The sequence below is a fragment of the Podarcis pityusensis genome (assembly GCF_964106645.2).
Source record: "Podarcis pityusensis genome assembly, chromosome: 10".
NCBI classification, from domain to species: Eukaryota; Metazoa; Chordata; class Lepidosauria; order Squamata; family Lacertidae; genus Podarcis; species Podarcis pityusensis.
In genome coordinates, this window is record NC_138035.1 from 9,639,185 (window position 1) to 9,666,506 (window position 27,322).

At 48.2% G+C, this 27,322-nt stretch overlaps 1 protein-coding gene across 1 annotated transcript in view; it reads left to right on the plus strand.

Moving 5' to 3' along the window:
• The window catches only part of LOC308486196 (TRPM8 channel-associated factor homolog), a 186,204-nt gene that overhangs the window by 111,625 nt on the left and 47,257 nt on the right, over positions 1-27,322 (plus strand). Inside the window, exon 4 of the mRNA XM_081022695.1 lies at positions 21,933-22,162. The gene's annotated coding sequence lies outside the window, so the exon portion shown is untranslated. The remainder of the gene's footprint in view (positions 1-21,932; positions 22,163-27,322) is intronic.

Here is a 27,322-nt window from a genome sequence, read left to right on the forward strand (position 1 = left end):
GTAGATGTTTTTGGTTGTTTAGCTCCCAATGTCAAGGTTACAGGCCTGCCGCCATGACCTTCATTTAGCGGCCCACAATCGGCCTATTGTTTTAAGAGTTATTGCTACAACATCCTGGTTGGGTTGTATTATTAAGTTACGCACAGTACATTTTGCCAGTTCCACACGCCCTCCCACCTCGGTGATAAAAGAGAGACCTTTTGAACCCTGGGCAACAGTTTGCCAGAAGTTCATGGAGCAAAAGGGTTTTGTTTTTGTCTTTTTGCAGTGTAGAGCCTGTTCATGTGCAGCGGTCCAAACCACAGATTTTAAAGAAGCAGTGCAGCTTAGTGGTTGGAGACCCAAGTTTGAATTTCTGTGAAGCTCCCTGGGCGAGCCAGTTGCTTTGGGCCCAGCCTACCTCAAAGGGCTGTTGTGCGATGAAACCAGGGCAAGACCGTGTGCGCTGCCTTGAGGGCGCCCCAGGGAGGTCGGTTTGACTTCACCCCCAGAGACGCTCTCTCTCTCTCGAGACAGACAGATGCCAGCAACAACAATTGAGCGATATACTGGCTCTGAACATGGAAGTCCTGATCAGCTGTGATGGCTGGCTGCTGCTAAATCCCTACCCATTGTGGGTCTAATAATCCCCTTTTTTAAAAAAGAAAAGCTTCTGTATTTTTCATAAAATTATACTTAAACATTATTTTAAGCCAGTCATATACTGTGTTCCAGAAGCTTTTGATTTTTTCACAGGTCCACCAAACATGTATAAGTGCTCCCTCTGTTTTACCACACCTCCAGCACAGATTAGTCTTATACATTTTAGCTATTTTGGTAGGTGTTAAGTACCATCTATAAAACATCTTGATTAGGTTTTCCCTCAATACTTCACAGGCTGTAAATTTCCAGTTCTTTCTCCATAGTTCTTCCCATGCTGTTAAGTTAAGGCTAATCATCCCCTTTTGAAAGATATCACTATGCCAGAGGAACCCGTACGTTACTTAAGCACAGGTTATTATTTCCGTCCTCTGAGTGTATATCAGATGGAGATGGGGAACAGAACCGCCGGCCACTCCCTTCATTCCAAACACACTGCCGACCAGGAAAGGAAATGTTCTCTGAACACCGTGTTCCTACTAATCTTTATACGACCTGTAGAGGCAGGTGTTTCGCATGAGAAGAATGGGGAAAAGCTGGCGGTTACACAACGAGGCAGAGTTGTGTTGGAAGACTCAAACGTGTTCCGGCCGTTAAGGAGGCGCGAGCCTTATCGTCCTTTCTGGCGTCTTTTGCACACATGCCCGTGCAAAGCAGCTATCGGATCTGAGAGCCAGGTGCTTGACCACAGATTTAAGCGGCTGGGCGCACGCCTTGGAAAGCAGCAGGCCCCGAGTTCAGCCCGTGTAAAACCAATAAGACACCTAACTGGTTTTACTGGTAGATGCTGGGGGTGCAAGAGAGAGAAGGCGGTGCAGACTAAACCACAAACACTCAGGGGGAAAGATGTTCCTTTTCCTTCCCTTCCCTTCCCTTCCCTTCCTTCCAACAACTTAAGCAGCTTCTTAACCGGCTAAAAATATTTCTATTCCCCCAAGGCGTCTGATTATTTTCCTGACAGACACTACCTCAGCACCATGGAGTCAATATAAACCGACCACCCTCTTTGGCCTTCCTTTGCTGTGGGCGGAAAAGGCGAGAAGGAAAAAATGTAGGAAGCCACAGGAATTAAACATGGGACAATTTGCCTGTCTCAGGACGGCATCCCAGTGGCTTAGAGCAGGGATGTCCAACCGGTTGACTGCGATAGACAGGTTGATCCCTGATCTGCGACAGTGAAAAGCAATGGGGTAAAAGTCCCCACGCCCCTCGTCCGTCAATCTTCTACTCCGCCATGTCAAATTTTGCCGGCAAGTGAGGAAACGGAATTAGTTGTTCCTGCTTCGTCGTCATTATAGGTGAGCGATTTCCCTCCCTATTAACAACTTTGAGTCTGCCCCCCCAAACCCCTTTAAAAAAGGTCAACAACTTTAGCTTTGCCCCCCCCAAGGTCAACAACTTTAGCTTTGCCCCCCCCCCAAAGGTCAACAACTTTGGCTTCCCACTTCCCAAAAATGGGTAGATCACTGCCAGTTTTTTATACTGGGAGTAGATCGCAGTCTAATAATATATATATATATATATATATATATATATATATATATACTCTGCCCTCCCTGGCCAGAGCCGGGCTCAGGGCGGCTAACACCAATAAAATTTCAGTAAAAACATAATAAGAAAAAAGAAAGGGGGGAAAGAGAATTTAAAATACAGGTTAAAATGCAATTTAAAATGCAGCCTCATTTTAGAAGACAAAACCATAAGAGGAGGGAAACATAAGGGTCAGACTGAGTCCAAACCAAAGGCCAGGTGGAATAGCTCTGTCTTGCAGGCCCTGCGGAAAGATGTCAAGTCCCGCAGGGCCCTAGTCTCTTGTGACAGAGCGTTCCAGAGGAACGTGTCCTGTGGAACGTGTCCAGAGGAGGGCAACCAAAATGGTCAAAGGCCTGGAAACGATGCCTTATGAGGAACGGCTAAGGGAGCTGGGCATGTTTAGCCTGGAGAAGAGGAGGTTAAGGGGTGATATGATAGCCATGTTCAATGTCACATAGCCATGTCACATAGAGGAGGGAGAAAGGTTGTTTTCTGCTGCTCCAGAGAAGCGGACACGGAGCAATGGATCCAAACTACAAGAAAGAAGATTCCACCTAAACCTTAGGAAGAACTTCCTGACAGTAAGAGCTGTTCGACAGTGGAATTTGCTGCCAAGGAGTGTGGTGGAGTCTCCTTCTTTGGAGGTCTTTAAGCAGAGGCTTGACAACCATATGTCAGGAGTGCTCTGATGGTGTTTCCTGCTTGGCAGGGGGTTGGACTCGATGGCCCTTGTGGTCTCTTCCAACTCTATGATTCTATGGTTCCACCAAGTCGGGGCCAGTGCTGAGAAGGCCCTGGCCCTAGTTGAGACCAGTCTAACAACCTTGTGACTTGTGATCTCCAAAATGTTGTCATTTGGGGACCTTAAGGTCCTCCGCGGGGCACTCCAGGAGAGGCGGTCCTATTTTAAGCAAATTGTTTCTTTCTGGTCCAGGAATACAACAAACTGTGCAGGCATTGCCCAGTCTTGTGTTTCATAGAATTGTAATGTTGGAAGTGACCCAAGGGTCGTGGTCCAAGCACCTGCAATGCATAGCAGTCCCACAGTTTCAGACATCATCATCATCATCATCATCATCATCATTATTTATTGAATTTATATACGACCCTTAGATATAGTGGGAGGGTGGGGCGTGGTTTTTCTCAGGAGGGTAGTAGGAGATGGGTGATTGACTCAGTGGGTATGGTAAACCTGCTGACAACTGTTAACGGCTGCAATTAGTCCTACAGGAAAAAGCAAGGGATAGTTTGCAGATGACAAGAAATAGCTTTAGCATATGTAATGAGACAAAAATTCAATATCTCTATTCAGACCAGGTCTCTCCACAGTTTTCAGTTTAGTGTTGTTGTTGTTTAGTCGTTTAGTCGTGCCCGGCTCTTCGTGACCCCCTGGACCAGAGCACGCCAGGCACTCCTGTCTTCCACTGCCTCCCGCAGTTTGGTCAAACTCATGCTGGTAGCTTCGAGAACACTGTCCAACCATCTCGTCCTCTGTCGTCCCCTTCTCCTTGTGCCCTCAATCCTTTCCAACGTCAGAGTGTTTTCCAGGGAGTCTTCTCTTCTCATGAGGTGGCCAAAGTATTGGAGCCTCAGCTTCAGGATCTGTCCTTCCAGTGAGCACTCAGGGCTGATTTCCTTCAGAATGGATAGGCTTGATCTTCTTGCAGTTCATGGGACTCTCAAGAGTCTCCTCCAGCACCATAATTCAAAAGCATCCATTCTTCGGCGATCAGCCTTCTTTATGGTCCAGCTCTCACTTCCATACATCACTACTGGGAAAACCATGGCTTTAACTATACGGATAAGTTGTAATTCAGCAACTTCTCTTTCAAGTTTATTCCCCACCCCACCCTCCCACTATATATAAGGGTCTGGTGACTTCTGTTTCAGTGTATCTGAAGAAGTGTTCCTGCCAACAAAAACTTAGTTAGTCTCTAAGGTGCTACTGGACAATTTTTTAATTTATTAGAACTTGATGTGATTGCAAAAACCGTTCAGTTTGCTTTAATGTTTTATTGTTTACGGCTACTTTTTGATACATTGTAGCTAGCTCTTTTCCCCATATTGTAAGCCACCTTGAGCATGGTTTGAACTGTGGAAGGGCGACGTGCAAATAAAATTATGTATGTACAGTATCTCAAAAGGAGTTGTAGTCCACACAACAGGGGCAGCCACACAGAAGGCCCTGCTCCAAGTTACAGTGGTGTGGGCTTCTGGGATCTTTGGAGGCAGACCACAATGACCTACTGGGCATATAAGAGATAAGGCAGTCTTTCAAGTATAGCATTGTATGTTGCTTTCATTACCAGATTTAAGGTGCTGCTTTTGACCTTTAAAGCCCTTCATGGCCTAGGACCCTCGTACCTACGGGACCGCCTCTCCCGGTATGCCCCATGGAGGACCTTAAGGTCCATAAATAGCAACACCCTAGTGGTCCCGGGCCCTAAGGAAGTTAGATTAGCTTCAACCAGAACCAGGGCCTTTTCAACACTGGCTCCGGTCTGGTGGAACGCTCTGCCTCATGAGACCAGAGCCCTACAGGATCTGATTTCTTCCCGCAGGGCCTGTAAGACAGAGTTGTTCCACCTGGCCTTTGGCTTGGAGCCAATTTGATTCCCTCCCCCTCTTTCTTTTTCCTTTTTCCTCCTGTGATGAGGCTGCATTTTAATGTTTTACGTTGTATTTTAATCTTGTTTTTAAGTTGTATTCATTCAACTTGTTTTTATTATTGCTTATTAGCCGCCCTGAGCCCGGCCTTGGCTGGGGAGGGCGGGGTATAAATAAAATTTATTATTATTATTATTATTATTATTATTATTATTATTATGTGGACAGTCTTCCTTGGAGGTTTGTAAGCAGAGGTGTTGGGTGGCCATTTGCCATGGATGCTTTAGTTGAGATTCCTGTGTGGTGGGGTTTGCATTAGGGTCCCTTCCAACTCTCCAATTGTAGAATTGCATCTGTGATGGCAGTCATATTTTTAAAAAGAAGCACCTCATGTTGGGGTGCCGGGAAGACAGGGGGGACATGGAATTGCCTTTATACACAACTGCTCTGAAACGCACCTTCTGACGGCTTCATTCTGTGAAATATGCTTATGTAATTGCCTTTACAAGCAACGAGACAGGCACACCTCTCCCTGCCTGGGAGCTGAATGTGCCTAAATTTAGGACTCCGTCCAACAGCTAAATCACTCCCTTTCCATCTAGTCACCCCATCGGTGCATGGTTCCTCTTCCGCTAGCTATTTGCATTTACAAATGTTGCAGGGAGGTCAGTGGAGTAAAGGGACTTGTGTAAGAACCTCGTGCTCTGCGGTGGAAGGACGGCAGTGAGCTCAGGGCTCTTCTGAGCTCTGTGTTGCCGTTCCTCAGAACAGTTCTTATGACCTCTGGATTTTTATTTTTATTCTTTTCGTGGCTGTCAGCTAGTTAAAAGAAATCTGAGTTGATCACAGGAGCCTTGCATCAATACAACACGTGTTTATTCGGCAGTCAGTCCTGTCTTGTTCCAAGAAGAATTTGGCTTAGGGTTGCTGCATTCGTCGACTGATGAATCTGCACAGGTTTTGCATATGGCGGGGGGGGGGGATTTCTTGTAATAATGGAATACTGAGTGATATAGTTCAGCCTTTCTCAACCTGTGGGTCCCCAGATGTTGTTGAACTACAACTCCCATCACCCCTAGCTAGCAAGGCCAGAGCTCAGGGATGATGGGAGTTGTAGTCCAACAGCATCTGGGGACCCACAGGTTGAGAACCACGGATCGTTTCTGTAAAATATGCAGGGATTTATGATATGCAAAGTGAACCATGGAAAGAGAAGAAGGGAAGCCGTTGTTATTTTAAGGATGTAAAAATGAGTGCTATAAATTGTAAAACAAAAAACGTAACGAAAATTATATACTATAAGAAAAAAAAACATTTCTACAGGAGAAAGTGTGCTGTGCGATTCAGACGATGATGCATCTGTTATAAAAAGAGAGCTATGGATAGCTCATTTGACTTCTGGCATAGTGAAGTGATTCAAAGGTTGTGGGTTCGAGTCCCGCAGAGTTGCATGTTTCTTAAATCAACGGAGGTAGCTTAGTCAGTAGAACATGAGACTCTTAACGTCTTAACCTCGTGGGTTCCAGGCCCATGATGGGCAAAAGATGGGCAACTCCTGCATTGCAGGGGTTGGACTCAGTGACCCTCGTAGTCCCTCCCAACTCTGCAAGACTTTGATTCTAAACTAGTGCATAGTGGAACTATGGAACTCCCTCCCACATGAGGCACCACGTTGGATGGCTTTAGAAGAGGATTAGGTTAGTTCATGGAGAAGGAGAGGGCTATCAAAGACTCCTAGCCATGATGCCGTGATACACTTGAAGGGAGCAATCCTCCTGAATACCAGTGAGGGGAGAGTGAGCTTGTGTTTGCGGCAAACTTGCTGGTTTTTCACAGCTCTAGCTGGCCACTGTGGGAAAACGATACTCGACTAGATGGGCCTGTGGCCTGATCCAGTAAAGGGAAAAGGTAAAGGATCCCTGAACGGTTGTTGTTGTTGTTTAGTCGTTTAGTCGTGTCCAACTCTTCGTGACCCCATGGACCAGAGCACGCCAAGCACTCCTGTCTTCCACTGCCTCCCGCAGTTTGGTCAGACTCATGTTTGTAGCTTTGAGAACATTGTCCAACCATCTCGTCCTCTGTCGTCCCCTTCTCCTTGTGCCCTCCATCTTTCCCAACATCAGGATCTTTTCCAGGGAGTCTTCTCTTCTCATGAGGTGGCCAAAGTATTGGAGCCTCAGCTTCACGATCTGTCCTTCCAGTGAGCACTCAGGGCTGATTTCCTTCAGAATGGAGAGGTTTGATCTTCTTGCAGTCCATGGGACTCTCAACCCTGGACGGTTAAGTCCAGTCAAAGGCACTCATCTCGCTTTCAGGCTGAGGGAGCCAGCGTTTGTCCCCAGACAGCTTTCCGGATCATGTGGCCAGCAGGACTAAACCGCTTTTGGTGCAACATAACACTGTGACGGAAGCCAGAGTGCATGGAAACACTGTTTACCTTCCTACCACAGTGGTACCTATTTATTTGCACTGGCGTGCTTTTGAACTGCTAGGTTGGCAGGAGCTGGGACAGAGCAACGGGAGAGCTCACTCCGTTGTGGGGATTTGAACCTCCAGCCTTCTGATCGGCAAGCCCAAGAGGCTCAGTGGTTTAGACCACAGCGCCACCCACATCCCTACCCTGACCCAGTAGATCCTCTTAGGTTATATGCCATGTCTTAAGGTGGGGGAGGTATATTCCCCTCCTCTTCTCTCACACAATAGTGGACCTCTCTTTTAAAGATGTCTTGAGACATCTTTATCAAATATCTAAAGAGCTGTCACAGGGAAGATGGAGCGAGCCTGTTTTCTCCTGCTCCAATGGCTTCAAGTTGCAAGAAAGGAGATTCCCGACTCAACGTCAGGAGGAACCTTCTGACCGCAAGAGCTCTTCCAACATTGGAACGGGCTCCCTCAGGAAGTGGTGGATTCTGCTTGGAGGCCTTTAAGCTGATTGGGTGACCATCTGTCATGGATGTTTTAGCTGAGATTGGACTAGATTCTGTGATCCTATACCTGGAGTTGCCGGGGATCAAACCGGAGACCTTCTGCACGCAGGAGCTTCTGCCACTGAGCCTTTAGAAGCCTTTAGAAGCAGCAGCAGGTTTTCTGGAAGAAGGCAAGTTTTCTCAAGGTTGCTTCGCGCCTCCCTTGGCGGCGCGCACACAATCCACAGGCAGGGTGAATCGCACGAGAATGACTTTTGAGGAAGCTCTGTAGCCCGTTGCTTCATTCCTTGGGTTCCTGTGCTTGCCCGCAGCCTGGTCTAGATGTTTGTGAAGAAGGGCTGACCAGGGGCGTCTTACCCATAGAGGCGCAGGACGCCAGGGCACCAAGTTCTGGAGGGTGCCAGGGAAGAGGTGGAAGCTGGATGCGGCAGTGGAGAGCCAGTGTGGTGTAGTGGTTAAGAGCGGTAGTCTTGTAATCTGGGGAACCGGGTTCGCGTCTCCGCTCCTCCACATGCAGTTGCTGGGTGACCTTGGGCCAGTCACACTTCTTTGAAGTCTCTCAGCCCCACTCACCCCACAGAGTGTTTGTTGTGGGGGAGGAAGGGAAAGGAGAATGTTAGCCGCTTTGAGACTCCTGAAAGGGAGTGAAAGGCGGGATATCAAATCCAAACTCTTCTTCTTCTTCTTCTTCTTCTTCTTCTTCTTCTTCTTCTTCTTCTTCTCCTGGCATCAGCTCGCTGCCCGCCTCCTCCAGCCCCGCGGCAGTGCCGTCCTCCCTAAAAAACTCTGGGAAATGGGGAGGGAGCTTTGCACCACAGCGCCAGATATGCTTAAGACGGCCCTGGGGCTGACTCTTCCAGGCAAAGGGACTCCGCTTGCATGGAAGAAACTGTAGCCTGCTATGTGAGACTCTGCCCACAAGGCGACTCGGCTGCAACTCGGTACAAGTTTTTTCTCATTTCTGTACTGGTTGGAGTGGCAGCAGACAAGAGGAGGGGCTCAGTGACTAAAGATTGATTGATTGATTGATTGATTGATGATGATGATGATGATGATGATGATAATTTATACCCTGCCCATCCCCAGCCACTCTGGGTGGCTTCCAACAAAGTATTACAATACAATAGTCTTGTTAAACATTAAAAGCTTCCCTAAACAGGGCTGCCTTCAGATGTCTTCTAAAAGTCTGGTAGTTGTTTTGGACATCTTCTGGGAGGGCGTTCCACAGGGCGGGTGCCACTACTGAGAAGGCCCTCTGCCTGGTTCCCGGTAACCTCATTTCTCGCAGTGAGGGAACCGCCAGAAGGCCCTAGGCGCTGGATCTCAGTGTCCTGGCAGAACACGTATACCCCCTTCATCCTTGGTGTCAAGATGTGAATGCCTCTTGATTGAGCAACTCACTTTGCTGAACAAAATTGGGCAGAGGAAAGCCAACAAGATTTGTGAGTCATAAGCTTAGTGGGGAGAGTTGTGACACCCCCCCCAAAAAAACCCTCTATGCATGTAATCAAGCCTTAACACTGGCTCAAAAATCAAAGTCAGATTTGAGGGGTTGGATTTTAGCTGGGTGCAGCGGGGGGGGGGGGCATTTCTGAATCCTTAATTGCATTATTTTGAACCTGTAGGAAGGACAAAGTTGTGGCAGAGCCTTGGGGTGCTTTGCAGCTTGGAAACAGCAGGTGAGGAAAGGGGTTAAGCACCACTCACCCTGTTTTTCCACCCCAAAGCTGCCATTTTGGGGTGAAGAAACAGGGGGGTTTAACCCCGTTCCCTGCTTGCTGTTTCTAAGTGGTTGCCCTGTTGTCACTCAGAGATAATAATAATGTAATAATAATAATAATAATAATAATTTATTATTTATACCCCGCCCATCTGGCTGTTTCCCCAGCCACTCTGGGCGGCTTCCAACAAAATACTGAAATACAGTTGGGCAGATCTGTCAAATTTTGCATGCAGTCTTGCCCGATGGAATGCATTTTGTATGTAATTTCAACTCATATAAACCCTGGCCTATTATGATTTACCCCAGCCTGTGCGTTTCTGCACAGATTACTTGGCGGGAGATCTGCACTGCAAAACGCAGAGGAGCGCAGATTTCAAAAGTGTGGCTGTATTTCAGTTCCCACGCTGTTTCTAAAAGTGCAAATTTTACATGCAACTAAGCCCTAAGGCAGGGACGCACGTGACGCTGTGGGTTAAACCACAGAGCCTAGGACTTGCTGATCAGAAGGTCGGCGGTTCGAATCCCAGTGACGGGGTGAGCTCCCGTTGCTCGGTCCCTGCTCCTGCCAACCTAGCAGTTCAAAAGCACGTCAAAGTGCAAGTAGATAAATAGGTACCACTCCAGCGGGGGAAGGTAGACAGCGTTTCCGTGTGCTGCTCTGGTTCGCCAGAAGCGGCTTAGTCATGCTGGCCACATGACCCGGAAGCTGTACGCCGGCTCCCTCGGCCAATAAAGCGAGATGAGCGCCGCAACCCCAGAGTCGGTCACGACTGGACCTAATGGTCAGGGGTCTCTATACCTTTACTTTAAGCCCTAAGGCTGGGACCTTCACCTCTGCAAGCCCTTACGCTCAGCTACTTTTTCGTCAGTCTCACGTGCCCAGACCCACACATAGCACAGGAGGGGGGCGCAACTGGATGTGCAGGTCTGAAAATGGCAAGTGGGGGGAAAGATTTTGAATTCACCTACCGCCACCTGCTGCTGCTTAGCTTCAAAACACTTCAGAAGCACCTGCTCGGTGGAAGTCTTTCCTTGCAGATGCAATCGTGGCCTAAGAAGAATAGCTGAGCTGGCCTCCTACTTTCCCTGCTCTGTACGTAAAAGTAGTTAGCACAGGAGGGAATCCAGAGGAGAAATGATCTGGGTTGTTGCCAATGCAGATTTTGCATTTAACGCGGAGTTTACCTGGAGGAGACGACTGCCAGCTGAGAGCCCGAAGGACCCTGCCCTTGCCTCTTTCCACATGGCTTGGGGTGGGCGGCTTGACAGGCTTCACGAGGACTGCAGCTGTATATAAATGGTTTTTCGTTTTTATCTGTGTTGTTTGAAATGAGACCACCTTGGCTGTGAGCCCTGGAAGACCTGCCCCCCGCCATTCTGGCCCATTCCCATCTGGCCTGGGAGAGTGGAGTGCGGACTGACTCCAGCTACAAAAGCTGAAGCTGTTAAACGGATTCTTGGGCTGGAGTATTGTTTACGGGGGGTGTTGAGAGAGCTGTTGCTGTTATTGATATTACAGTGGTACCTCTGGTTGCGAACAGGATCCGTTCCGGAGGCCCGTTCGCAACATGGACAGAACGCAACCCGCAGCGGCGCGACTGCTCATGCGCAGGTTGCGATCCGCCGCTTCTGTGCATGCGCGTGATGTCATTTTGTGCATCTGCGCATGCATGAGCGGCGAAACCCAGAAGTAACCCTTTCCGGTACTTCTGGGTTTCCGCGGGACACAACCTGAAAGAACGTAACATGAAGCGGATGTAACATGCGGTATGACTGCATTGTTGTATCTTTAGTTTTAGATCTTACGATTTACTTGGAAGTGGTTTCCATTTGGTTGTGTGCTTTTTGATGTGTTTTATTTATTGTTTATGACTTCTGTTATGTTTGTAATTGTGTAAATCTTGTCTTGTTGTAAGCCGCCTTGAACGTAGTTTTAGATGATGATGATGATGATGATGATGATGATGAAGGCCAGCTGAGCTTTCAGTGACAGTGAGGAATCCAGGAGCTGTGGCCCAGGAAAGTGAAACCCCACCCAGGACAGACCACCTCCCAGACATGAGAACATGGGAGACATAATTTTTTAAGCAGAGGTTGGATGGCCATCTGTCTTGGACTCTTTAATTGAGATTCCTGCATTGCAGGGGGTTGGACTAGATGACCCTCGGGTCCCTTCCAGCTCTACAATTCCATGATAACACCCCTGACTTTTCAAGATTCAGCTTCAGAATTTTCAGCTTTTTTAGGATTCAGCTTCTGTTTATTAAGTCATGCCCAACCAATGTTAGAAGCTCATATATATATATATATATATATATATATATATATATATATATAAACCTAATTGCCAAACGTCACCTTAAACCTTGGTTACGGTCACCACAATAGAATGTTTTAGGTGCTGCTTTCTTTTATTTCGCAATGGAATTTATTTTTATTTATTATTACCGTTCATTGCATTTAGGGCTGCCCCATGTCCGGAATTTCCCGGACGTATCCAGGATTCACCCGTCGGAAATAGCGTCCGGGCAGAATTTCTGAAAATCGGTAAAAATGTCCTGGAAAGCCCGGGCATATGGCAACCCGTGTCGAAAGTCTTGGAAGTTTTGGTGAATTTCCTGAAAACTAGCTCAAAAAATTTGAAATTAAAGCATCAATCAAACAGTTCCAGAATAAAACAAATTCAGGCTTCAAGGAAAATATTTCAGATCCTTCTCTAAGTGGAAACCTGACATCCAGAGATCTCCCCATGGTTGCAATCGGACCCTTGCCAGTTGCAAAACGCTTTTGGGGTATGTGTGAGCTCCTTATCTTTCTCCCCTGCCTGCCCCCAACACAATTCCTCCTCCCTTTTCTCCAGCTGCTGCTGAAGGGCAGCTTTCGCAACAGGCAGGGAAGAGGGGCCTCATCCTTGCCTGTTACCCATTTTTGACATCTCGTTTGTGGGCAGCCAGCCTTCCTGCTCCGAGTCATACTGCCTGTCTTGTGACTTGAGCATTCATTCCTGGAAGCGTCTGTCAAAACCTCCCAGCTTCCTCTTCTTCCCCCCTTGGGGCAACACTTGTCCTTTCCTAGAGCACAGCGTTTCCCACAATGCTAAGCGAATCGTGCGCCTGCAGTAATGTGGAGTTTAGGAGTCGGCATCATTATGGCAAACGGTGTTGCACAGAGGACTCTGGCAGTGCTGGTACATCTGTGAAACTTCCCTCTGCTGGAGGTTCTCCAGAGTCCCAACTAAAGCTTATTTTCCAATGAACTTAAGGGCACAAGAAAAAAACCGGCTGCTGGATCACACTAAAGGTCCGATTAGCCTGTCAACCTGTTCTCACAGCAGCCGAGCAGATGCATAAAAGTGCCTGGCTTAAAACCGTCTATCAAAAACTTCACTCTTGTGTCCTATCCCCACAACACCTACTCACTATGGGCCCCACTAAAGCAAACAGTCTAATTGGTCAACGTCTAAAAAGATATCGAGCCTCAGAACAACCTGGGCACTATAAGGAAATTCTGCCCTTGGTATGTTCATTTTCCACCTCTCCATTTTGATTCTCTGGCCCCATATCTGCATAAACTTATTATCCCAAAATACAGACGTGCTTTTACACTTGCAAGACTGGATGTTTTGCCATCTGCGGTACTTGAGGGTTGATTCCAAAAGATCCTGCCTGAGAAACGTTTTTGCCCCTGTGGAGATGGTAGCACCGAAACAGCGGCACACGTCCTCCTGTCCTGTACGCTCTACAAAGACCTGAGGAACGAGATCATCACCCCACTCGTACTAACCATCCCAGCACGCTCAGCCACTGCCACAATGTCCTTTCTTCTATCAGATCAAAATGAGCAGATAACAGCAAAGGTTGCTAGGTTCCTAGCAGGGGCAATCAGAATAAGGGCCACTAACTGACGGCTGATTCAGGACTTTAAATTGTGCTTTTATATCAAATTTCCTTTTCTGCGTATACTGTAATGTTTTACTGTTGCTATGGCCATTGGCTAATGCGAATAAAGTTTATTTATCTATCAGCCGAGCAGTTTCCCATGGGAAGCCTGCGATCAGGACCTGGGTGCATTGCCCAGCAACTTGCATTCAGAGGCAAAACGGCCCTGTTTTCGGTCTCCAGTGATGTGCTAAGTCACTGTCCCATCAGCACTTCTACTTACGTAATGGGGAAGGCAGCACCCCTCGTTTACATGCACCGGGTGTGCTGTGAGTTTGTCAGAATTCTGCACACCGTTGTGTTAATGGCGGTTGTTTGTCTTCCATTTGCAGGTGGAGGAATAATCCTTCACACACACAAAATCCTGTTTATAGGAAGGTGGTATGCCGGGGAGAAGGAACCTGCGTCAGTTGTCTCCCCAATGGGCTAGTCTTTCAAGTAAGGTAAAGGTAAAGGGACCCCTGACCATTAGGTCCAGTCGTGGCTGACTCTGGGGTTGCAACGCTCATCTCGCTTTACTGGCCGAGGGAGCTGGCGTACAGCTTCCGGGTCATGTGGCCAGCATGACTAAGCCGCTTCTGGCGAACCAGAGCAGTGCACAGAAACGCCGTTTACCTTCCTGCCAGAGCGGTACCTATTTATCTACTTGCACTTTGACGTGCTTTCGAACTGCTAGGTTGGCAGGAGCAGGGACCGAGCAACGGGAGCTCACCCCGTCGCGGGGATTCAAACCGCCGACCTTCTGATTGGCAAGTCCTAGGCTCTGTGGTTTAATCCACAGCGCCACCCGCGTCCCTATAGTCTTTCAAGTACAAAGATGGTTTTCAAGTCACCGGGGTAGTGGGACACAGCATGCAAAACTGCAGCCCCCTCTGCTGGAGATCAGAATGGTACAATCTGGGGTAGGGTGAGAACTGCACCCCATAATTCACTGTAGCCCAGTCACTTTTTCATAGAATTGTCCAGCCCTCTGCAATGTTGCCCAACATGTTGCCTCGAATGCACAACTCTTGTCTCATGCTCTTCCAACTGAGTTTTCCCAGGAATTTTGCTTTCGTTCTTGAGAATTCAGTGTGCGCAGTACAGTACAGTACAGTACAGAAGTTTAGCACATGCTAACTTAGTTTCCCCCTTCCCGTTTGCCCACGATGTATTCCAGGAGGAGATAAAAAATCTCTGTGCTTTATTTTTTTTAAAAAAACAACAACTGTGACCTGCACAAATTATGCAGATTGCAATTATATTTGCACATTTCTGCATTTTTACTACCTTGCATAATTTGTTCCGTTCCAGCTAATCATTGGGTGAGATGGGAATCTGCCCTGGGCTTCGGTGGCTGGAAAGTTATTCCCTAGCTCCCGAGATCCCAGTAAGCGTTGCTTGCATGCTCTTCTCAAGCTTGATGGCTAGAAACTTGAGCTTTTTAAAACCTCAAATGAAAACAAAAGGGAGCCGAGGCTCCTGGGGAGCTGTGTTCTGCTGCCAGCACCATGTTCTCCCGCTTTTTTCTGTGCTTCCGAGGCATTGGCATCCTTGCCCTAGAGAGACCTGCCTTTGTACGGGAGGTGTGGACTGGCATGTCCGCCTGCCGTGCCCAGCCGTTTCTGAATGCTGCTGGCAGCGGAGACACGGCCCGTCCAATTAGCAAACCCTTGCCCATGCTCTCTCTCCCGAGAACATCCCCGCTCACGGCTCCCGGGCCTTTCAGAGCTCCGGTGCTAATTATGCACCTCTTAGAAATAGCAAGGGGTCTCAAAAGCCTCTGCTGTCAAGCCTTCACCGCCATTGATCGGAAGCACTTTGCTGGGGGGTTTTGTGCATCTTTAAAGGTCCGAGGGCTCAATTCAGCATCAAAGCCCCTCGGAGCAGCCCTGGACGCACGGAGGACGGGGGCCCTTTTGTTTGTTCCGGAGAGACCTGTGTGGTTCAGTGAGCTCGGATGGTTTTTAATGGGCCTTCTCATCGCTCGTTGCCAACTGGGCTGGGTTCAAAGCTGGCTTGTCTGTTTTCTACCAGCGAGAAGGTTTCAGGCAAGGCAGATTGGCAAAGTGCAAAGGGCCCATTGCAGGACGTGTGTGTGTGTGTGTGTGTGTGTGTGTGTGTGTGTGTGTGTGTTAGACCCTCCAGGGGTCTTTGGCTTGCGCAACCGTAGTTTGGATTCATGCATAGCAAGGGAATGAGCATTGGGCACTGCTGTGGAGCAGGTGGAGCTGTTCAAGGGAGCTTGTTTTAGTTATGTGCTGCCCGCACTTTGGTAGAAGATAGAATCACAGTTGGCAGGGACCCTGAGAGTCATCCATTCCAAGCCTTCAGTGCAGGAATCTCAACTAAAGCATCCCTAACAGATGGCCATCCAACCTCTGCTTAAAAACCTCCAAATAGGAGAGTCCAAAACAGGGGTCGGCAACCAAAGGCCCATGGGCCACAAGCAGCCCATGGGGGTCGTTTAACTGGCCCATGGACCCCCAGCGCCTGCTCAGTTGGCTCCCTTGCACTGCGCTAAACCGGCACGGAGCAGAGCAGGGACCGCCTTCTGCGACGCTGGCCGGCTTCCCATTGGCTGCAGGAAGCTCTATAGTACAGTGGTACCTCGGGTTAAGTACTTAATTTGTTCCAGAGGTTTGTTCTTAACCTGAAACTGTTCTTAACCTGAAGCACCACTTTAGCTAATGGGACCTCCTGCTGCTGCCGCGCCGCCGGAGCATGATTTCTGTTCTCACCCTGAAGCAAAGTTCTTAACCTGAAGCACTATTTATGGGTTAGCTGAGTCTGTAACCTGAAGCGTATGTAACCTTGAGGTACCACTGTAGTTACCTCTGCAAAGCAATTTTTTGAACAGAATGTGGAGTAGCCCCAAATAAGCAGAGGATTTTAAGTATACTAAGAAAAACAGGCCATAATATCATGCAAAAATGAACAAAAATTTAGTTGGAGGGAGAGGCAAGAGATGGGGCCGCAGACCCCCTAGGTGCGTTTCATGGACCCCTAATTGGGAACCACTACCCTACAGCTGGGATGCGGGTGGCGCTGTGAGTTAACCCACAGAGCCTAGCACTTGCCGATCAGAAAGTCGGCGGTTCGAATCCCCTCGACGGGGTGAGCTCCCGTTGCTCGGTCCCTGCTCCTGCCAACCTAGCAGTTCGAAAGCACGTCAAAGTCCAAGTAGATAAAGAGGTACTGCTCCGGCAGGAAGGTAAACGGCATTTCTGTGCGCTGCTCTGGTTCACCAGAGGCGGCTTCGTCATGCTGGGCACATGACCCGGAAGCTGTACGCCGGCTCCCTCGGCCAATAAAGCGAGATGAGCGCCGCAACCCCAGAGTCGGCCACGACTGGACCTAATGGTCAGGGGTCTGTTTACCTTACCCTACAGCTTGTGAGAGCGCTGGAACGAGGAATGAAGACCAGGCGCCTAGATTTCTGCCCCTGGTGATGGTCAGCCTCTCTTATTCCTACTGTGCCACCCCCTGCATTTGATGTACGCAGAGGAAGGGGGGAGACCTGAACTCCCCCTTCATCCACTTAGGGGTCAGCTTCAAGCAGTTCCTTAAATCTAGAGCCTGAGGGTTTTCCTCAAGAGGACAGGACTTTGGAGTTGGGCAAGGAAGGTGGAAAAACGAGCTGCTCCGGCACCAGCCGGGAACGCCGGCCAAACAAAACGAGTGCCGAAGGATTTCCAGGAGCAGCGTTAGGAGCAAAGTACATGCTGTTCTTGCTGGGCCGTCTGCTGTTACGTCACTCTGATCGCTCATGCTTTGGAAGGCTGGAGATGTGGGCACAAAACGGGGGGGGGGGGGACAAAAAAAAAACAAGGATGCAAGGGAAGGGCGTGTCCGTGTGGATTTTCTGCTGAACAATTTGTTTTGTTTTTACAATTCTTTAGTTTGGGTTTTGTATATATATCTATCTAAAACCGAGGGGGAAATTATTCATGCCTCATCATGCTCTGTCTCCAAAACTGTGCCAGATTTATGTGCTGGCAGGGGAAGGAGGAAGTTTCCTTTGGAAATTACATTTGAATTCCATAACCAAACCAGATGGATCCTGCAGCTCCCATGCAGTTAGGAGCAGAGGAAGCTGCCTTAGACTGACTCAAGAACTATTGGTCCACCTAGGTTAGGACTGTCCGCTCTGACAGGCAACAGCTCTCCAGGGTTTCGTGCAGGGCACTCTCTGGAAATGGAATCTGCTTGCAAGACGGGTGGTCCTTAGAAACCCCTCTGCTTGCTGGCGGAAGCGAGGACGGGAGTGACAGGAGATGGGAGAGCTCAGCTAGAAAGCTCTGTCTCCAGAACTCCCATTCCAGGGAGGCTCGCTGTTTTTGTTTGGGAGCCTGGTGAAGAAGACTTTATCATTCACCTAGGTCAGTTCCGGGGAACGTTTGACTCTCTAGATATTGCTGAACTACAACTCCCATCAGCCCCAGCAAGCATGGCCAGTGGCCAGGGTTGATTGGGGTTGTATTTCAGCAAAATCCAGAGGGCCAAAGTTCCCCACACCTAGTGCAGGCCTCTTAGATCTGATGTTTTGACTCCCAATTCCTAGTTGCCAGTTAGTATGCCCAGTGGTCCAAAATAATATATATACTGTGGTACCTCAGGTTACATACACTTGAGGTTACAGATGCTTCAGGTTACAGACTCCACTAACCCAGAAATATTACCTCGGGTTAAGAACTTTGCTTCAGGATGAGAACAGAAATCGCGCGGCGGCAGCAGGAGGCCCCATTAGCTAAAGTGGTGCTTCAGGTTAAGAACAGTTTCAGGTTAAGAACGGACCTCCAGAACGAATTAAGTTCTTAACCTGAGGTACCACTGTGTGTGTGTGTGTGTGTGTGTGTGTATGTGTATGCCTTTCTTTTCTTTTCTTTTCTGCAGGAAAAATGGTCCAAAATTATTATTTTCTAAAACAGGCACCCGCAAACTCGGCCCTCCAGCTGTTTTGGGACTACAGCTCCCATCATCCCTAGCTAACAGGACCAGTGGTCAGGGATGATGGGAATTGTAGTCCCAAAACAACTGGAGGGCCAAGTTTGGGGGTGCCTGTTCTAAAACAAAAGCCTTTCTTTCTTTCTTTCTTTGGAAAAGACCCAAACCTAACTGTCCATGGCTATATATACAGTGGTACCTCTGCTTATGAACTTAATTCATTTCAGAGGTCCGTTCTTAACCTGAAACCATTCTTAACCTGAGGTACCACTTTAGCTAATGGGGCCTCCTGCTACTGCCGCCACTGTGCAATTTCTGTTCTCATCCTGAGGTAAAGTTCTTAACCCGAGGTACTACTTCCGGGTTAGCAGAGTCTGTAACCCAAAGTGTTTGTAACCCAAAGTACCACCATAAATCATTATGACTCTCCTTCTCTTTATTATTAATTTACATTCTTTATGCAAAAAGTCTCAGGTCAACTAAAACAAGATAACCTATGAACAGAGAAAATCAGTTCAAAGCTAGGGAATTCAAAATGGCGCACATTACGAAATTTGCAAAGTGCTCCTCCAACAGCACATCACCTTGTACATTTCTCTCTCTCGCCTCTCTGTTTTCACGTGTTTCCGTCAGCAATCCTGTACCTGCGATTTTTTTTACATTTCCCAGCAAGTTCCTTTAGTCTTTCCACTTGCAACTCTGGGCTTGAGGCACCCGAACAGGATTAAGAGCAGAGGAGTCCCTGGAACGCCGGCGTAGCCGATTCTCTGTCGCTCTAACTCCTTGCCAGGGGCCTCCTCTGTCTCCACAATGCCACCAAACGTGTGTGAAAAAATCTCCTCCTTTTACATACTGCTTGTGACATCTTTGGATGCTTTCGAAGTGCAGCGGAAACAAAGCAAAAAAAATATGTATGATTTATCAATGAGGGACAAGAAGCCTAATCAAGACACTCAGTGAGAAAACCTCTCTCTCTCTCTATTTCTCTTTGAGCTGGAAATGGGGGAAAAAACTGGCTTCGTTTCACGCTAGAGAAGTCTTTCAAGGCAAAGGATTTCTTCTTGATGCTCCCCCCCAAGCACCAAATGAAGGATGTTCCTGGAAAGGGGGCGGCGGGGGGGGGATGCCTCCAGTTTATTAAATTAGATGAAATCATCAAGTTTCCAGCAGAAGTTACTGGTCAGCACGTACAGGGAGAAGACTGTTGCCCTAAATGGTGGGAAACCTGGATCGGTTTCTGTGCAACGGCCCGAGGCTTGTATCACATAATCTCTCCCAATGCTAATCAAATATTTCAGGCTCATCCTCCCCAACAAAAGCTCAACAATTCTGGTCAATCCAGTGGGTAAGATCACTGCCAGTTGAACAGAGGGATGTTGCAAAAGCAGTTGTCTTTTTGAGAGCCTTGTAGGAGGGCCAGAGTAGCAATTGCTTCCTTTCTGTAAGGAAGCGTTGGGAAAAAGTCCTGCCAAGAGAACATAGGAAAAAGGTGTAAGGAGGAATGGAGGACTTTGGGAGCAGGATACTGGTCTCTATGGAACTTGCTTGCTTGGAAATGTTTTCCACTACTGTCCCGGAGCTCACCAGAGATCGAACGCAGGACTTTTGACATGCAAATGACGCATTGTAGGAATGGCCATTCCTCGGACTCTCTTTTGTGCAAAACTGATATTGCACTCTTTTGTGCAAAACTGATATGTTCAAAACTGATATTGCACAGTTGGAATTTCTGTTTTCTGGGGCCGGGGGTGGGGGGAATTGCCTACTGTCATAAGGACTAGACTCTTGGCTTTTCTTTAAAAAGTGCAACTAAGGCCAGCGAAAGGCTGTTGTTATTCATGGGCCAGTCCCTCTGCTGTGGGCGCATCATTCCATGAGGACATGTTGCATTATATTTCATTTCTCCTTCCTTCAAACCCCCGGACGGTCTCTCCCGCATATGCATTGGGCGTGTTTATTTAAAGAAAGTGTCTCTCGCGCACAGGGCTGTGTCACTGCACACTTTAATTGGTACCTTTCGTTTATCCGCCCCCGAGCTGGATAAGCCGTCAAAGCACTTGACTAATTTTAATTGGCAAAGGGAGCGGGAGAAAGAAAAAGTTGATAGGAGGGTCTGCAAGCTTTGGAACACACCGGCTTGGTTTCTTTGAAGTTGTTTCGGTTTCTCTGTGCTACTGTTAGGGGGAGAACGTTGCATCTTTGATATATCCTTTCTGTTCCCTCCTAGGAGGAGGAGCAGCTTTTGCTTGTTAAAAACGGTGAATTATGCTTCCTGCGGTATCTCAAGAACTCACCTGTATGGAGGTTTTTCATTCACGTTCATCCAGCCAGCTTAAAGGCAAATGTTTAAACAATTGGCAACTCTTTGCTGGCGTCCCTGTAACTCTTTGGCACTAAAATTTGATCCCACCCTGGCATGATAACATTATTATCAGGTGTTCAGGGAAGTCATTTTGGAGAGGTTCGTAAGGCACAGGACTCCAAACTAGGGACTCCGCCAGGCAGACTCAGGGGCATTGTTGTTTATGTTGCTCTGCTAATTTGCCACCAGGGGGTGCTGCTGGCCATCTCCCCTGCCCCTCAGCGCCCTATGGTGGCCAGAGGGTAGTATTGCAGCTTCCAGCTCAGCAAGGACCAGCAGTAGAACTACGTGGACATGTGAGATGGCAGGCTTTCCTTCCTTGGAGGTATTTAAGCCGGTGTCAGACCCAGTGGCGCTGTGGGTTAAACCACAGAGCCTAGGACTTGCCGATCAGAAGGTCAGCGGTTCGAATCCCCGCAACGGGGTGAACTCCGGTTGCTCAGTCCCTGCTCTTGCCAACCGAGCAGTTCGAAAGCACATCAAAGTGCAAGTAGATAAATAGGTACCGCTCCGGCGGGAAGGTAAAAGGCGTTTCCGTGCGCTGCTCTGGTTCTCCAGAAGCGGCTTAGTCATGCTGGCCACATGAACTAGAAGCTGTACGCTGGCTCCCTCGGCCAATAAAGCGAGATGAGCGCCGCAACCCCAGAGTCAGTCATGGCTGGACCTAATGGTCAGGGGTCCCTTTACCTTTACCAGGTGGCCATTTGTCATGTATGATCTAGCTGAGATTCCAGCATTGCAGAGGGCTGGACTAGATGCCCCTTTGGATCCCTTCCAACTCTTAAGATACGAGGGCATGATGGATCCCCAGAGAATGCTTGCATTTCCTCCTTTCCCTTTTGGAAAGCCATATATAGGGAAAGAGATCGGCTGGAGACAGTCTCAGCCGAGACATTCCTGCTGCTTTGGGAATTATGTAAGGGCATCCAGAGGCCCAAAGGAAGGAAGCCGCTTTGGCCTTTGGAAACAGAATTGCCAGCCGTCATAAGGAAACAAGAGGCGCCTGCAGGATCAGGCCCGCAGGCAGAATTAGAACACAAGAGTCCTCTCCCCTCCTGCCGTTTCCAGCAACTGGCGTTGAGGAGCCATCAGTAGCCCTCTCCTTTGTCCAATTCCCTTCTTAAAGAGGCTGATTCCTTTCTCCCCCCTGCTGTTCCTTCCCTCCCTCTTCCTCGCTTGAATTAAAAAATGAGGGTGAATTAAAAGCAATGAACGCTGAGGGCTGGAATGTTACTGGCATCGTTTTAATACTAACAGTAATCCCTTTTTATTTCAAGGTGCAGATGTTCGCCTCGTGAGGATGCCGTGTGCCAAAAGAAGCAACGCTGCTAAGAAGCCAGCTGCTACCGAGAAAGATGTGGGGGGATTTTTTTCCTTCTTGGGGATCTTCTGCACGGGATTCGTTTCAGGAGGCAGCGGTGGTTCACTGGTCACAGTGGCCTTTGCCAAGCGGACGTGCTCCAGATGTTTGGACTCCAGTTCACGTCAGCCCCAGCCGGAAAGGCAGGTTGGCAAAAGCAGTGTGATTAGGGTGTTGAAGAGACCCTGAATTTGGGTGTGAGTAGGGGGGGAAAGAGAGGATGTAGACTGTGGTTCAGGGGAAAACTTGGCTGAGGACTAGGAAACGGCAGGCTGATACCCCAAGGATTTGGCCTTGGACCTGCGAAGCAGGAAGAAGAATGCAAACTTAACTCGGGGGCTTCTCTTGAACTTGGTTGGATGACTTAATGGACTCAGAGAACTGTAGAGTTGGACGGGACCCTGACCCCCCACCGCAATGCAGGAATCACAACTAAATACAGTGGTACCTCGGGTTAAGTACTTGATTTGTTCCGGACGTCCGTTCTTAACCTGAAACTGTTCTTAACCTGAAGCACCACTTTAGCTAATGGGGCCTCCCGCTGCTGCCGGAGCACGATTTCTGTTCTCATCCTGAAGCAAAGCTCTTAACCTGAAGCACTATTTCTGGGTTAGCGGAGTCTTTAACCTGAAGCGTATGTAACCTGAGGTACCACTGTAATCCCTGACAGGTGGCCATTCAAAACCTCTGTTTAAAAATCTGATCCGCTCGTTTGTTTTGATGTAGGAATCGCTTCAGTTGAACCATCCCAAAGCAATTTTAACAATATGGAACGTATTTGGAAACAGTTTCGGAGCCAGTACAGTGGTACCTCGGGTTAAGAACTTAATTCGTTCTGGAGGCCTGTTCTTAACCTGAAACTGTTCTTAACCTAAGGTACCACTTTAGCTAATGGGGCCTTCCGCTGCCGCCACACGATTTCTGTTCTCATCCTGAAGCAAAGTTCTTGACCCGAGGTCTGGGTTAGCAGAGTCTGTAACCTGAAGCATCTGTAACCCGAGGTACCACTGTATAGAAACAGACTGAGATAAGAATCTCCACTTTAAAAGCTGGAGATCACAGGCATTATAGTCCATCAAGGGGCAATTGTGGGTTGTCGGCCTGGGAAAGTAGCCCATCTAGGAGAAGGAAGACTCTGTCCCTAAACCTCTGCTGCCTTGTGGGGTATCTTTGGGAGAAGACAAGGCTAAGGGGGGGGGGACCCTACACAAATCCGATGTGGAATCCCTAAGACGGTCAGATGGTGCCCTGTACGCTTCCTTCCGGCAATTTCTGCCGCCAAGTTGGTGCTAAACGTCTTGCTCTGCTTTCCTTTGGACCACATCAGCGAGGCTGAGAGAGGAGTGTCTTTTTGACTGGGCAGCCCAGGACCTCCACACACACTGCCCAGGTTGGCTCCCCAGGAAGGTCACTTTGGCGTTGCTAATGCAGTGGTTGGCTTCACCCCCAGAGCTTAACTCCATTGCCTCTCAAGACAGATGGATGCTAATAAGTCCGTCAATATCTGGAGGGTCAAAGGCTTCTCCCTTCCCCAGTGTAGCGCAGAGGTTGCACCGATGTTGCAGGAGACCGCCCTGCAATCTGCAAACCACATTTGCACATGCACATGCACCAGCCCAGGGGTGGGGGAAGCGGGGGGGGTGAGGAAAGGAACTACGCTCATATTTTTGGAACGCCTCCCTCCAGAAGCACTTCTTCCCCTTCGAGAAACCTCTCCGAGAGGCTGCCAGTTCGGAGCCTTTGTGATTAATCCTGGAGTCACGCTTCCAGAATGCGCACACAGTTGTCCTTTTCACCAGCCAGAGTGAGATGATGGATTGCTTCTCGTTTAGAACTTCCAACCGCAGGAATTCGGTTTTCTCGGGAAGGAAGGAGAAGTGCCCAGCTGTGGAGAGGAGGCTTTGAATTTCCTCTGCTGCCCTTTACGTGTTGGGAGATAAAGGAGCCAAAATGGGAGTTAAGAGCCGTGGCGACACGTGCAAACCAATACCCAGAAGATGTCAAACCAGGGTTGTTTTGATCCTGGAAGGAGTTTTGGCCGGGGTCGAGGTGATGCCTTCCCTTCACCTGTTGACTAGAAAACACAGAGCTGAAAGTTTTCCAGCTTGGTAAAGGTAAAGGGACCCCTGACCGTTAGGTCCAGTTGTGACCGACTCTGGGGTTGCGGCACTCATCTCGCTTTATTGGCCGAGGGAGCCGGCGTACAGCTTCCGGGTCATGTGGCCAGCATGACTAAGCCGTTTCTGGCGAACCAGAGCAACGCACGGAAACGCCATTTACCTTCCCGCCGGAGTGGTACCTATTTATCTACTCGCACTTTGACGTGCTTTCAAACTGCTAGGTTGGCAGGAGCAGGGACCGAGCGATGGGAGCTCACCCCATCGCGGGGATTCGAACCGCCGACCTTCTGAGCGGCAAGCCCTAGGCTCCGGGGTTTAACCCACAGCACCACCTGCGACCCTTGATAGCTAAGGGCTGTTAGCCTATCCTGGAGCTTGCAGATCTGACTTCCTTCTTCCCCAAAGGTCAGCTGTCATAGCTTTCACACCCAAGAAGGGTTTTCCAGTGTGAACTTCATTTGTCACATACAGTTGTCGGAATGGGCAAATCGGTCTCTCCCTTTCTCATTTTCCCAGCCTTCGGTTTAGCTCTCTGCCCTTCTACGTCAGACAACTTCGTGAAAATGTGCCACCCAATTTATAATACGCACCTTTTGAAAATGCGGTTTCCCACAATACAATGCATTTGTGTGTGTGCACGCACATACGCTGTTTTCACTGATATATATACATACTTTGCCCAAGTGTGTGCATTTTTGTACACGTTAATTGACCGGGAGAACTGTATTTCAAAACTCGAGGAAGTTCTAATGTTCCAAATGTTCACATCTTCGTTTCTGGAAGTCTGGTTTGGGTGGTTTTGCCTTTGAATGCAAAGTGAATCGTGTTTCTCTCCCCACTAATGGTGGATAAGCTGATGGCTAACATCACATCATTGGCACATAGTTCCCCGTTCCTAATTGCCAGTGGGGCCTGTTTAATCATTATTATTTAGATAAAAGCAAATGCCCACCCCGTGCGCTCACATCTCTTCTTTCTAGGTCAGGCTGCAGCCTCTTCTGCCGTCGGAGGAAGTCTGTCTGGAGCTCCCTCAGGAAGCTGGTTTCATATGGTGGTTTAGATTTAACTACACGATGTCTAGCACCATTTGAAATCAGTGTTTTTGGGGGAAGGTTGGCTGCGCGTTCGCTGGACGGGAAGCGACTCTGGTTTGGAGGCAAAGGAAGTGCAAGGCCTCCCGAAAAATCCTTCTGGGACAAACCGCGTCAGAAAAGGATTTATCACCTGTACGGACTCACACGGCACGGTAGCAATGTTAAGCAAAGGCCGTAGAGTTGGAAGAGGAAATCCCAAGCGTTCTCTAGTCTAGCTCCCTGCAATGCAGGAATCATGACTGGAGGATCTCTGACAGATGACCATCTAACCATGGTTTGTTTTTTTAGCATAACCCATCAGAATTGTGTCCTCCTAGGGAACTGGTTAAAAAGAGAGATTGAGATGCCCAGATTATTGCAAAGCTGTTTAGTAAAGTTGCGAGGTGAAGGGGGAGAACAGAGCAAGGTTTGCTTGGTGAGGAATTAAGTGGGTTATCAGGCACTCGGAGTTTAGAGCCCATTTAGAATCCCATTTCTGTGTGGGACTTTTCTCTGGGACGTTCTCTTGATTTATTTAACAAAATTCATATACCGCTTGATTGCAAAAGCAAAAACCTTAAAGCGGTTTGCAAAAAGAGTAAAAACAAGGCAGATCTTATGCATATTATTAAGAGTCTTGTGGGGTTTTTTGTTTGCAAGTAAAAACACAGCCAGAGACAAATTGGAACGATGATTCAACAAAACATGTGTAATAAGCAAAAGAGAGGTAGTTTTCAGAATGGCTACAGATAACACAGGATATGCTGCAGCGATTCAAAGGAAATTGCATTGGCTGGTGTAAAGGACTCCTGCCATAGCTTTGTCAGTCACATCCAATATCCTATTAAGATGTGAAGGTGTTTAATTAGACTTACACAATGGAATCTTTGCTTGTTCAGCATCTGAACTGAACGTATGCTGTGTTGTTGTTTTAACATATATATACTTTCATTATTCTCAGCACATATTACATTAGCATCAACATCTACAGATGCCAGTAACCCCTTTAGAGGATGACTGATTTCTTCTGGTGTTCAGAGTCTATTTCTCTTTCTAGCACCATTTGAAATCGGTTATAGTGATTGGGGAAGAGCACCGTGTATAAGCCGATCCAAAGCTGCAACTGTATTTCAAATAAATTGTGTGCTTCAGTTGGTTGGAGAGCTGGAACTGCAAAAACCTGGATTTGAAGGTCTGCTTCAAGGTGAAGAGACAGTGTCTGAAACTGGGATATGTCAGTTCTCATCTGCAAGGTGGGGGGGGTAGGAGCATTCTACCTCACAAGGCTGTTGTGGAGACCAGTGCAATGAAGATTGCGGCGCAGTTTGCAAGTCAACCGCAGCATAAACTGTACCTGCCGTTATTTTCCCTTTCAAAAGTTGCATGCATGTGCAGAATCGTCTGGTTACGTGAAAGGAATCCATCATAATGTCAAGGAAGAACGTTGACTTGCGATCTGCGGACAATCAAAAGATTGTGTGAGGTGCCAATTACTGCAAGGCTCTTTCCCACCTCACAAAGTGTTTCCCAGCACTGGCCCCATTCTTTGCAAGAATCTGCCTAGAATAATAGAATCGTAGAGTTGCAGGGGACACTAAGGGTCATCTAGTCCAACCCCCTGCAATGCAGGAATCTCAACTAATAAATAATAATAATAATAATAATAATAATAATAATAATAATAATTTATTATTTATACTCCACCCATCTGGCTGGGCTTCCCCAGGCACTCTGGACAGCTTCCAACAAAATATTAAAATACCATAATACATCAAACATTAAAAGCTTCCCTAAACAGGGCTGCCTTCAGCTGTCTTCTAAAGGTTTGGTAGTTGGTCTTCTCTTTGCGGATGGGAGGGTGTTCCACAGGGAGGGTGCCACTACCGAGAAGGCCCTCTGCCTGGTTCCCTGTAACTTGGTTTCTCGCAGGGAGGGAACCGCCAGAAGGCCCTCATCGCTGGACCTCGGTGTCCGGGCAGAACGATGGGGATGGAGACGCTCCTTCAGGTATACTGGACCGAGGCCGTTTAGGGCTTTAAAGGTCAGCACCAACACTTTGAATTGTGCTCAGAAAGGTACTGGGAGCCAATGTAGGTCTTTGAAGACCGGTGTTA